Source organism: Maylandia zebra, linkage group LG15 (assembly GCF_041146795.1).
Source record: "Maylandia zebra isolate NMK-2024a linkage group LG15, Mzebra_GT3a, whole genome shotgun sequence".
Lineage (NCBI taxonomy): Eukaryota > Metazoa > Chordata > Actinopteri > Cichliformes > Cichlidae > Maylandia > Maylandia zebra.
Window position 1 is genome coordinate 23,544,242 of NC_135181.1, and position 12,617 is coordinate 23,556,858.

The window sequence follows — 12,617 nt, forward strand, 5'->3', positions numbered from 1 at the left end:
ATTCCTCCCTGTGCTCTCCCCTTGTGCTCTGTTCATGTCCCTGAGTTTGTGTTGTTAAACAGTCTGTGAATTTCCTGTTTTACTTTGAAGGTCTGTGTCTCGTCATGCCCATTAGTTTCAGCTGTGTCCTTCCCTGTGTATCATTTCCTGATTACCTGGTGTGTATTTATATTGTGTGTCTGCCTCTGCTATGTAACTTGGTGAATATCCGCGTCTCTCTGCTCTCCATTCTCCGCTCTTCATCCCCTGTGCCACCTCCATATGTTTTTCCCTGAGTGTTATTCCGTGAGTTATGGTTTCGGGTTTTGTCTGTTATTAGTTTCCCCAGTTTGGGTTATATGTTTCGTTCTGTCCTTGCTTTTGTTATTTTCACCTTCTACAATAAAGCTCCCTTGCATCACAGCAGGTGCCTGCATTTTGGGTCCTTCTTCTCTACACCACACAGCTGCTGCCACAGCCGTGACACTCTTAGCTTTATTCTGTTTAACATCAAACTTACCGACTTTCAAATCTCTGACTTTGAAACCTTAGCTAGGTGCCCAGGGAAACACTCAAATGGGTTTTGCTTGCTGTAGTCCCTTGTCCCATCTATCCTCTGAGATCTAACTCACCACAGAGTTGCAGTGAGTACTTGGACAATCGTGCAATTTTATCATTTTCATACAATTGTTATGATGTTTTTGTCTCATTTGTCTTTTGTAGTGTCACTTCCATTAATTTCTATTCATGCATGGCTTCCAAGCATTCCTGTTAAACACCATTGTTTTTTGCATGTAAGCACATGTACACTGGTTGCATACACTTAATGTTTCACTCTGCATAGTCAAAGACCTATACAGTGACACAAATATAGCCCAGTTAACTGTTTTACCTCCCCTTCTTTATGATTTCTATACTGACTTGCACACAACATTGTTGCTTTTGTGTTTACTTAGTAGATCTCATGTGTGGACTCTTACATATCAACATATTATTTACCTTGAGCCTGTTTGCTATGTTTGGGGGCTCGTCCAGGATTGTTCAAACCATATGTTAAGATGTTGAACTGTTAAATTGAGTTTAATGGTTTTTGTTTGTTTAACCCTTTCAGACATAGTGGTCACTACAATGGGCAGCTATTCAAAGGCTGTTTTCTTGTATACGTGTCAGTGTTGATGCTATACTTGCACATAAACCACTACATTGGACACTAATGTGTCACTCCATACCCTGCCACCCACTGGTCATTTAATGTTATTATAGTTGTATGACGTGCTTCATTGTAATCATTGTTATTTAACCCTGTCATGCATGAATTATGACAACCTCAATCAGAATTTTTATTTAGTATTTTTATTATTTTAATGCCTAAAGATGAATAAAAATACTTAAAGGGTTAAGTACAAGTGAAGTGTTTTGGTTGACGGGGGATAACAGCAGCATCAGGTCCTATTTTATCTACAAACCCAGTTATTTTACAATTTAACACACGATAATCCAAAGAGAATTTTTTTTATTTTTATATAGAATCCAATACTCAGAGACTGCTGCACTATCTTATACATAGACATTATATTTTAACCAATTTAAGTTTGATTGGCATTCCTTTTATTGTTTTCTGTCATAACCTCTTTTCAGAGTTTTTAGTGGCACAAAATTATTTTCAGTATTCATGTAAACTCCTATTTGTTTGCATCTTTTACGAGAATTTGAATACTTCAAATGAATAGAAACCAATGAATTCCCTTTTCATTTATCATTATTCCTCATCATTATTATCATTTGCTTGTCATAATTTTGCTGTTGTTGGGTTTTTTTGCACTAAACAAGCAAACTTCTGTGCCAAGTCTAAAGTCTTATTCACACATTCACAACATAACATAATAACACTACATTCAAAAAGGGGGAAAACAGCACAGTAGGAAAAAAGTCATTTAAAAGTTACTAGTGTAAAAAAAACATTGGTTATATCATCTCTCCTCCCTTGTCCTAGAACAAACTCTCATAAAGGTTAAACTGGTCATGCCAAAACCAATAGGAAACCACCTGTCTCCATGTTACATGCAGATTGGCTATTTTCCCTGAACTGAGTGCCAGAAATCCCAGAGCCAAGTGTGTCTCAACATGTTTTCAGTGCGTCCTCTGATGCTTGGAAGCATGGCTGCAGGAACTCCCAGTGTCACCAACACAAATACAGAAAGAAGACACTGTAACTGCTACAAGTACATTTTTATATAGTCTGGGGATATTTAATGACTAAAAATAATAATAATTGGGAGAAAAATATTTTTGTTGGTTATTGTCCAATGCTTGATAGTGTTATTTTAACCCATTCACTGAGTGCTTTCTGTTTGGTTAGTAAAGAAGATTTACTGGAAAGATCCCAGAACAAAGTCTGTCAGTGCTGAAAGTCCAAAAACAAAATAGTCTTGATACTCTGATGTTTTAGGGCTTCAGCCCATTAGTCATATAATAAGGTCTTTCAGCAACTTGTAAAACTGTAGGATCTTTAGTCTACACTAAGCTCCTAAAATGCTGTATCCTAATTTAACTTGGGGACCACTGATCATAACAATTCAGGGTCACAGAGGCTAGGCTTTGTTAGCACAGTGGCATGGTGGTGCAGTGGTTAGCACACAGCCTTACAGTAAAAAGGTCCTGTGTTCTGTGCCTGTATGTTCTCCCTGTCCTCCACATTCCTCCCACAGTCCAGTCCAAAGACGTGTGGGGTTAATTCGTGATTCTAAACTGAGAAAATAGACGTGTTTCTTCTATATTTGTATAGATGAAGCTACCCGACAGTCTATAAGTGATTCAAACCATCTCCAGCTGCAACAGTTTTGCTGAACTCTGGTCTTCATTAATTAATATTTACATGTTTATTAATAATTACAAGCAAATAATACAATGTACATGATACCTACGTAACGAATAGTTTATGCTGGATCTTATCTTATACAGGTAAAATAAATGAAATAAAAAGCTATTACATGCTTACATTTGACCTCGGAACGGTTTTGTTGATCATGATGCAGTGATGACGTCTGTCCACTGGGTGGTGGTGTTGTAAAGGGATCAGATGGTTGTAAAAAAAAAGAAACGAGCTGGTATCATTAACTCCAGAGCAACTGTCCATATTTGAAGCCGAGTTTTCAGGGTATTCAAAATCATAACTGAGTCAGACGGTGTTCAGGGCAAACAATCATCTTACAACTGCTGCATATTTTATCAAAAACTAGATTTGCTCACAGCTTACACAGAGACATGGTGAACATGGACTTGAATGTACAGAGTAAAGCCAGCTAGGAGATTGGTCCATCAGGCCAAGCCACATACTCTGCTTATTTTAACACATTTTCTCACAGCAGATTTTAGTCTGTGCTTTCCATCATAAAATGTATAAATAATAATAAATAATAAAGCTAATTCTACTGTAAAATGTAATAGTCTATAAATAAATTCCTTATTACTGGCTGTGTGTAAGCATTATCTTATGCTGCACATACATTTCTCAGAAGCTTTTATTTTGGCATCAGTCTGTGTCGTTATCTGCCACTTGTACAGAATCGTAACACATTCTGGGTTTCGGAGCCAGTGTTTCCGTGTTTCCAGTTTTTGACTTTAAATTTCTCTTCAAAATTCTGTGTTTGATTTGAACCTGTTTTGAGTTTTGCTTAGATTATGTGTTTGTTCATATTCTGTATTCATAGTTATCATTTTTAGTCATTCAAGGTTTTCCTGTCCTATGCTCCCTGTGTCTACTCTGCGTTTCTGTTAGGTGTCCCATGTATAGTTGGTGGTTGTTTACCTTTTGTCTGTGTCTTCGTCTCAGTGTTTGTGTCCTGTCTTATTGTGATAGCCTCTGCTCCTGTGTGCATTGTGTTCAGGTTTTTGGCTCATGTGTTTTCTGTTTTGGATAACTTTTGAACCCTGTTTTCTTCAGCCACCTGGACATAAAGGTTAATTTTTGTTCATATAAACCTGCCTTGGAGTCTCCATTTTAGGACCAAATTCTCCATAAACATGGCACACTCTGAACACAGTAGTTCCAGAAGGAAGCCAAGTTTTCCTTTCCTGGTGGTGGACGTTCTTTCAGTCCTTTTGAATAGCTTAAAATAACAATATTATAATACTGGAATCATATGCATTCATAGCTTTTTTTCCACTTATTCATCACTTAATATCTGATATTTCACATCTAAACAGATGTGAAGAACAGATTTGCTGGATGAAAGAAATGTGAGCTTGGATTCAGATCAACTTTGTGTATTGTAATTTATTTCTTTGCAATAAGTAGTCAGTGCATTCTCCTCTAGATTGGTTTACCATACGAAAGAAGATCGGATGAATAAATGTGGGTGTCCCGTTGTATAAGGCAGGACTTGGAGCTGTGCAATCAAACAGAAATTTAGTTACAACACCAGGTGAGTTATATACATATATAAAGTGATAAGGGAATGAGGGCTCCAGGGATGCCAATGAGAAGAAGGTAAAGAGTAAAACCTATTTAGTATGAGAGACTATATAGAAGGATTTAATGCCAGCTTTAGGTCCACATACACTGCAACTGTTACTGCACTCCTGACCCCTATAAATCATTATCATTCAGGTCCAGCTCTCTGAGGAAAGAAGACTGGGAGCTCACAACCTTTCTCTGACAGGTTACAATCACCTAGCCTGAAGATAATGAGAATACTTTCTCATCAGTGAGAGTGTGTCTCAATATCATGTATCATAGCATCACCCTGTAGTTCAATTTGAAGTGGATGTCATAGTAATGTCTTTCTGTATGTGTGTATAAACCGGTGCTGAAAAAACACCGGAGACACTCAAAGTATGACCGGTGTTTGAAGTTAGCTGGTTACATTTGCTTAGATATTCTACTTTCCGTGTTCCAGATCCCCAGAATTGATATTTTCATTGAATGGTCTTTTCTGCCTGTCTGTGTGCCATGCAGTTTTCAAGATTAAAGACCTTGACAAAGAAAAAAAAAAGCTCCCACTCCTGGAAATGCATCTAGCCTTCATAACAATATTATTTTCAGATAACAATGAATTATTTTCATTTTGAATAGTGAAATGCCAAACAGTGAAATGATTTAATGCACATCAGAAAGTGCATATTCAAATGAATCTCCACATTAAGATGAGTAATGCCTTCAGACATTATATCTGTGGCTAATCAGACAAAAGTTCGGAGTGCTACAAAACACAGCCACGTGATCTAGATTAAAACATTCTACATGACTCGGCCTCCTTCTAGTCGTCCTCTGGATGTAAAGTGCGCATCAGGAGTAGAAGTTCTCGGCCAGCTTCCTCATTCTTTTATTGCAGTGTGCTGATGGGGCAGATGGACAGTGGTCTGCCATGTTTTCTGCAGCTGCAAACATACGTAATCCCACCTCATCTTCAGGTTGCTGCTCTGTGCTGGCCCCTTACAGCTCGTCTTTGTCAGGGTTTGGATGGAAGATTTTATAATAAATAACTTTAAGTATTAGACATAGGACGTAAACAGAGGAATGGTTTATTTGAAGAGTTTCAGTCAGGTTTCAGAGCTCATCACAGCACAGAAACAGCTTTAGTGAAGGTTACAAATGATCTTATTATGACCTCTGACACTGGACTCATCTCTGTGCTTGTCCTGCTTGACCTCAGTGCAGCGTCGAAACTGTTGACCATAATATTCTATTAGAGCGATTAGAACATGCTGTAGGTATTACAGGTACTGCGGTGCAGTGGTTGGTATCCTATCTATTTAATAGACTCCAATTTGTTCATGGAAATTGAGAGTATTCTTCATACACTGAGGTTAATTATGTACTGTTTACATTATACATGCTTCCCTTGAGCAGTATCGTTAGAAATGAGTGAAAAACATGCTGTGAAGTTGAAGATTTATTAGCCTGTGTTTTGAGTTTTGTTTGAAAAAGAATAACTTAATATAAGAAAAAATATATATCACATATGCAGGACATTGTAAACTTTTTTTTTTTTTATTAAGCAGCAAGGCAGAACAAAATCAGGCTGTATCAAGACACAGGGACTAAAACCCAATTCAACCAGACCCAGAACTGATCCATAATCAAAACAGGACTACAAGGTGAACTGGATGTCTGTTAAATCAACTAGAAACTTGTAAGGCGCTAATGTATAAAGACCTAAAGAAGATACTCTCAAAAGGGAACACTAAGTTTCTAGTACCTAAGTAAAATTTATCACACTGTCTTTTTGTTTGTTTTCGATGAAGTGACCCAAATGCTTAAGCAAATTAAAGCCCGTTTTGAAACATGAAAGGCAAGAGAATCGGGCCATGACGTCAGAAATTCTGACAGCCTGTTCTTTGTGGGCGTTACCTATTTTCAATCAGCCAATAGGGAGCGTTTCTGTGGGCGGGGTTAGTTTCAAAGATGAAAGGCAAGAGAATCCGGCTGTGACGTCACAGTCAACTCAACTCCTTAAAAGCAGGTGAAACCGCACACTGGACAAGCACGTTTCTTACTTACAGTCACGAGCGACTCATTGGATGAACTTTTGTTCTGCTTCCCTCAGTCTTATCTCAATATCTGTTTTTAGCTTTGTTAGCTTTGTTTCAAATGTCAGAAATGAGCAACCAAAAAGCAAAAGCAGAATTTGTGTGCACTGTGCCAAAAGGTGCACTGGACAACCTTATTCAGGACCAGTATGAGATCCAAGCTGGACAACTCACTGATGAATCAGTGTCATGCAAAGTGAAAATGAGCAGCACCACCAACGAAAAAGGGGATCAGACTTGTTGCGTTTTCATCTCAGGTCAGGAAAATACCATCACCTTTGACCTTGAGATGAACCATCTGAAACAGCAGCTTCAGCAGAGTGACAGCAAAATCCTGATCCTCAAACAGGAGAAGGAAAGTCTGTCTGCTGAGCTCGCACAACTTCAGAAATATGAGGCCTCTCTGGAAGAAACTCTGTCTAATGAGAAAACACACAGAGAGAATCTGGAGCAGGAGAAGAAAGTCCTGGAGGAAGAAAATAAGAAAGTCCTGGAAGAGCAGAAAATGGTGACGGACACAAATGAAATGCAGAAAAAAACGGATGAGCAGACAAAAGAATTAGCGGAGGCAAAGACAGAGACAGTAGAAACGGTAACCCCAGAGAGATACATCCTCCAGACGTATCTGAGCGCAGATGAGCTCAACCAAATACAGGAGACAAAGGCTGAAATATCACCATGGGAGAAAGCACTGAAAATGGAGGATAAGTTGTGTGTGAACAGACTGATCCAGTTGGTGGTTTCACAGGCCATAGAAAAAGTCTCCTCTAATTACAAGCTCTTCACAGAGCGCCTCACTCCTAACTGCATCAGCGATCGCCTCATTCAGAAAATCTGGCCTGAAATTGAAACAATGAAACATTTGGATCTGTCCCCAAAACGGCTGAAAAATCTTGACAGGGCCATTCTCAAGGATCTTTGCATAGCACACAACTGCAAGGACAAGTATTTGATTTTTAATTTGAGGGAACAGCTCGATAACTTTACTGTCCCAGCCTTCACAAAACACCTCTTTGCATTACCAAGAAGAGTACTCAGTGTCTCTAAAAACAGGCAAGAGTACAAGGAAGTGGTGAAAACTGTCATTGAAGATGTGGTAATGCACACTATGAACCAAAGAAAAAAGTCAGCAGATCCAGATATAGTTGAGTTTACTATACAGAGGCTTAACGGTAAGATGTGGAACAAAATTGTGTCCAAAAACTATAAAATGTCCTTGGAGAACATTGAACAACTCAGCCTGACAATATACACTGAACTCCAAGAAACGTGGCCTCCTTCAATACTGAGGTCAAGCAACTCATTGGTTGACAAACTAATCATGGCAACCTTCAAAAAACATGCCAAACTGAGGAGACCAAACATCATCTTTAGGGTTTTCTCGTGTGCACGCTAAAATTGAACTGACACGTGCATGTAATTATGTGACAGAACTCTTAAATTGGCTTCAAATATTCATGTAGATTGGGCATCTAAATGAACTTTTCAAACCAGAGTGGTTAAAAAGAAACTCTTCTCCCAACTTCCTTCCCTCATCACCAACTGGCCAAGGCAGATGGCCACCCCATCCCAGAGCCTTGGTCTGCCGGAGGTTTCTCTCTTTTAAAAGTGAGTTTTTCCTTCCCACTGTCGCCAAAGTGCGTGCTCTAGGGGGTTGGAGCTTTTCTGCATTATTGTAGGGTCTTGACCTTACAATATAAAGCACCATGAGGGAAGTGTTGTTGGGGTTTGCTGCTGTTTCTTACATCAAAATGTCCAATTACAACAGGACATTTGGAGTTCAGAAACAGCGCCAAACCAAGAAAAACAAAATAAAATAAAAAATTTAAAATAAAAAAACTTTGAATTTGTGCTTTGTTTTATTTGCTGTAAATTTGCTAAGAATGTCATATAAGATTAGAATTGTGTGTCTCAATATCATGTATCATAGCATCACCCTGTAGTTCAATTTGAAGTGGATGTCATAGTAATGTCTTTCTGTATGTGTGTATAAACCGGTGCTGAAAAAACACCGGAGACACTCAAAGTATGACCGGTGTTTGAAGTTAGCTGGTTACATTTGCTTAGATATTCTACTTTCCGTGTTCCAGATCCCCAGAATTGATATTTTCATTGAATGGTCTTTTCTGCCTGTCTGTGTGCCATGCAGTTTTCAAGATTAAAGACCTTGACAAAGAAAAAAAAAAAGCTCCCACTCCTGGAAATGCATCTAGCCTTCATAACAATATTATTTTCAGATAACAATGAATTATTTTCATTTTGAATAGTGAAATGCCAAACAGTGAAATGATTTAATGCACATCAGAAAGTGCATATTCAAATGAATCTCCACATTAAGATGAGTAATGCCTTCAGACATTATATCTGTGGCTAATCAGACAAAAGTTCGGAGTGCTACAAAACACAGCCACGTGATCTAGATTAAAACATTCTACATGACTCGGCCTCCTTCTAGTCGTCCTCTGGATGTAAAGTGCGCATCAGGAGTAGAAGTTCTCGGCCAGCTTCCTCATTCTTTTATTGCAGTGTGCTGATGGGGCAGATGGACAGTGGTCTGCCATGTTTTCTGCAGCTGCAAACATACGTAATCCCACCTCATCTTCAGGTTGCTGCTCTGTGCTGGCCCCTTACAGCTCGTCTTTGTCAGGGTTTGGATGGAAGATTTTATAATAAATAACTTTAAGTATTAGACATAGGACGTAAACAGAGGAATGGTTTATTTGAAGAGTTTCAGTCAGGTTTCAGAGCTCATCACAGCACAGAAACAGCTTTAGTGAAGGTTACAAATGATCTTATTATGACCTCTGACACTGGACTCATCTCTGTGCTTGTCCTGCTTGACCTCAGTGCAGCGTCGAAACTGTTGACCATAATATTCTATTAGAGCGATTAGAACATGCTGTAGGTATTACAGGTACTGCGGTGCAGTGGTTGGTATCCTATCTATTTAATAGACTCCAATTTGTTCATGGAAATTGAGAGTATTCTTCATACACTGAGGTTAATTATGTACTGTTTACATTATACATGCTTCCCTTGAGCAGTATCGTTAGAAATGAGTGAAAAACATGCTGTGAAGTTGAAGATTTATTAGCCTGTGTTTTGAGTTTTGTTTGAAAAAGAATAACTTAATATAAGAAAAAATATATATCACATATGCAGGACATTGTAAACTTTTTTTTTTTTTTATTAAGCAGCAAGGCAGAACAAAATCAGGCTGTATCAAGACACAGGGACTAAAACCCAGTTCAACCAGACCCAGAACTGATCCATAATCAAAACAGGACTACAAGGTGAACTGGATGTCTGTTAAATCAACTAGAAACTTGTAAGGCGCTAATGTATAAAGACCTAAAGAAGATACTCTCAAAAGGGAACACTAAGTTTCTAGTACCTAAGTAAAATTTATCACACTGTCTTTTTGTTTGTTTTCGATGAAGTGACCCAAATGCTTAAGCAAATTAAAGCCCGTTTTGAAACATGAAAGGCAAGAGAATCGGGCCATGACGTCAGAAATTCTGACAGCCTGTTCTTTGTGGGCGTTACCTATTTTCAATCAGCCAATAGGGAGCGTTTCTGTGGGCGGGGTTAGTTTCAAAGATGAAAGGCAAGAGAATCCGGCTGTGACGTCACAGTCAACTCAACTCCTTAAAAGCAGGTGAAACCGCACACTGGACAAGCACGTTTCTTACTTACAGTCACGAGCGACTCATTGGATGAACTTTTGTTCTGCTTCCCTCAGTCTTATCTCAATATCTGTTTTTAGCTTTGTTAGCTTTGTTTCAAATGTCAGAAATGAGCGACCAAAAAGCAAAAGCAGAATTTGTGTGCACTGTGCCAAAAGGTGCACTGGACAACCTTATTCAGGACCAGTATGAGATCCAAGCTGGACAACTCACTGGTGAATCAGTGTCATGCAAAGTGAAAATGAGCAGCACCACCAACGAAAAAGGGGATCAGACTTGTTGCGTTTTCATCTCAGGTCAGGAAAATACCATCACCTTTGACCTTGAGATGAACCATCTGAAACAGCAGCTTCAGCAGAGTGACAGCAAAATCCTGATCCTCAAACAGGAGAAGGAAAGTCTGTCTGCTGAGCTCGCACAACTTCAGAAATATGAGGCCTCTCTGGAAGAAACTCTGTCTAATGAGAAAACACACAGAGAGAATCTGGAGCAGGAGAAGAAAGTCCTGGAGGAAGAAAATAAGAAAGTCCTGGAAGAGCAGAAAATGGTGACGGACACAAATGAAATGCAGAAAAAAACGGATGAGCAGACAAAAGAATTAGCGGAGGCAAAGACAGAGACAGTAGAAACGGTAACCCCAGAGAGATACATCCTCCAGACGTATCTGAGCGCAGATGAGCTCAACCAAATACAGGAGACAAAGGCTGAAATATCACCATGGGAGAAAGCACTGAAAATGGAGGATAAGTTGTGTGTGAACAGACTGATCCAGTTGGTGGTTTCACAGGCCATAGAAAAAGTCTCCTCTAATTACAAGCTCTTCACAGAGCGCCTCACTCCTAACTGCATCAGCGATCGCCTCATTCAGAAAATCTGGCCTGAAATTGAAACAATGAAACATTTGGATCTGTCCCCAAAACGGCTGAAAAATCTTGACAGGGCCATTCTCAAGGATCTTTGCATAGCACACAACTGCAAGGACAAGTATTTGATTTTTAATTTGAGGGAACAGCTCGATAACTTTACTGTCCCAGCCTTCACAAAACACCTCTTTGCATTACCAAGAAGAGTACTCAGTGTCTCTAAAAACAGGCAAGAGTACAAGGAAGTGGTGAAAACTGTCATTGAAGATGTGGTAATGCACACTATGAACCAAAGAAAAAAGTCAGCAGATCCAGATATAGTTGAGTTTACTATACAGAGGCTTAACGGTAAGATGTGGAACAAAATTGTGTCCAAAAACTATAAAATGTCCTTGGAGAACATTGAACAACTCAGCCTGACAATATACACTGAACTCCAAGAAACGTGGCCTCCTTCAATACTGAGGTCAAGCAACTCATTGGTTGACAAACTAATCATGGCAACCTTCAAAAAACATGCCAAACTGAGGAGACCAAACATCATCTTTAGGGTTTTCTCGTGTGCACGCTAAAATTGAACTGACACGTGCATGTAATTATGTGACAGAACTCTTAAATTGGCTTAAAATATTCATGTAGATTGGGCATCTAAATGAACTTTTCAAACCAGAGTGGTTAAAAAGAAACTCTTCTCCCAACTTCCTTCCCTCATCACCAACTGGCCAAGGCAGATGGCCACCCCATCCCAGAGCCTTGGTCTGCCGGAGGTTTCTCTCTTTTAAAAGTGAGTTTTTCCTTCCCACTGTCGCCAAAGTGCTTGCTCTAGGGGGTTGGAGCTTTTCTGCATTATTGTAGGGTCTTGACCTTACAATATAAAGCACCATGAGGGAAGTGTTGTTGGGGTTTGCTGCTGTTTCTTACATCAAAATGTCCAATTACAACAGGACATTTGGAGTTCAGAAACAGCGCCAAACCAAGAAAAACAAAGTAAAATAAAAAATTTAAAATAAAAAAACTTTGAATTTGTGCTTTGTTTTATTTGCTGTAAATTTGCTAAGAATGTCATATAAGATTAGAATTGTGTGTCTCAATATCATGTATCATAGCATCACCCTGTAGTTCAATTTGAAGTGGATGTCATAGTAATGTCTTTCTGTATGTGTGTATAAACCGGTGCTGAAAAAACACCGGAGACACTCAAAGTATGACCGGTGTTTGAAGTTAGCTGGTTACATTTGCTTAGATATTCTACTTTCCGTGTTCCAGATCCCCAGAATTGATATTTTCATTGAATGGTCTTTTCTGCCTGTCTGTGTGCCATGCAGTTTTCAAGATTAAAGACCTTGACAAAGAAAAAAAAAAGCTCCCACTCCTGGAAATGCATCTAGCCTTCATAACAATATTATTTTAAACACAAGAATTAACCATAAGGCCTTTGATGAGGTGTTTCAGAAAAGAGAATTGAGTAAGTGTAACCAGAGAGAAGAAAAGGTCAGGGGTCACAAAATTCACATATTTAAATCGTTTCAGCTGCTGGTGAAAGAAATGAGCCATCTCC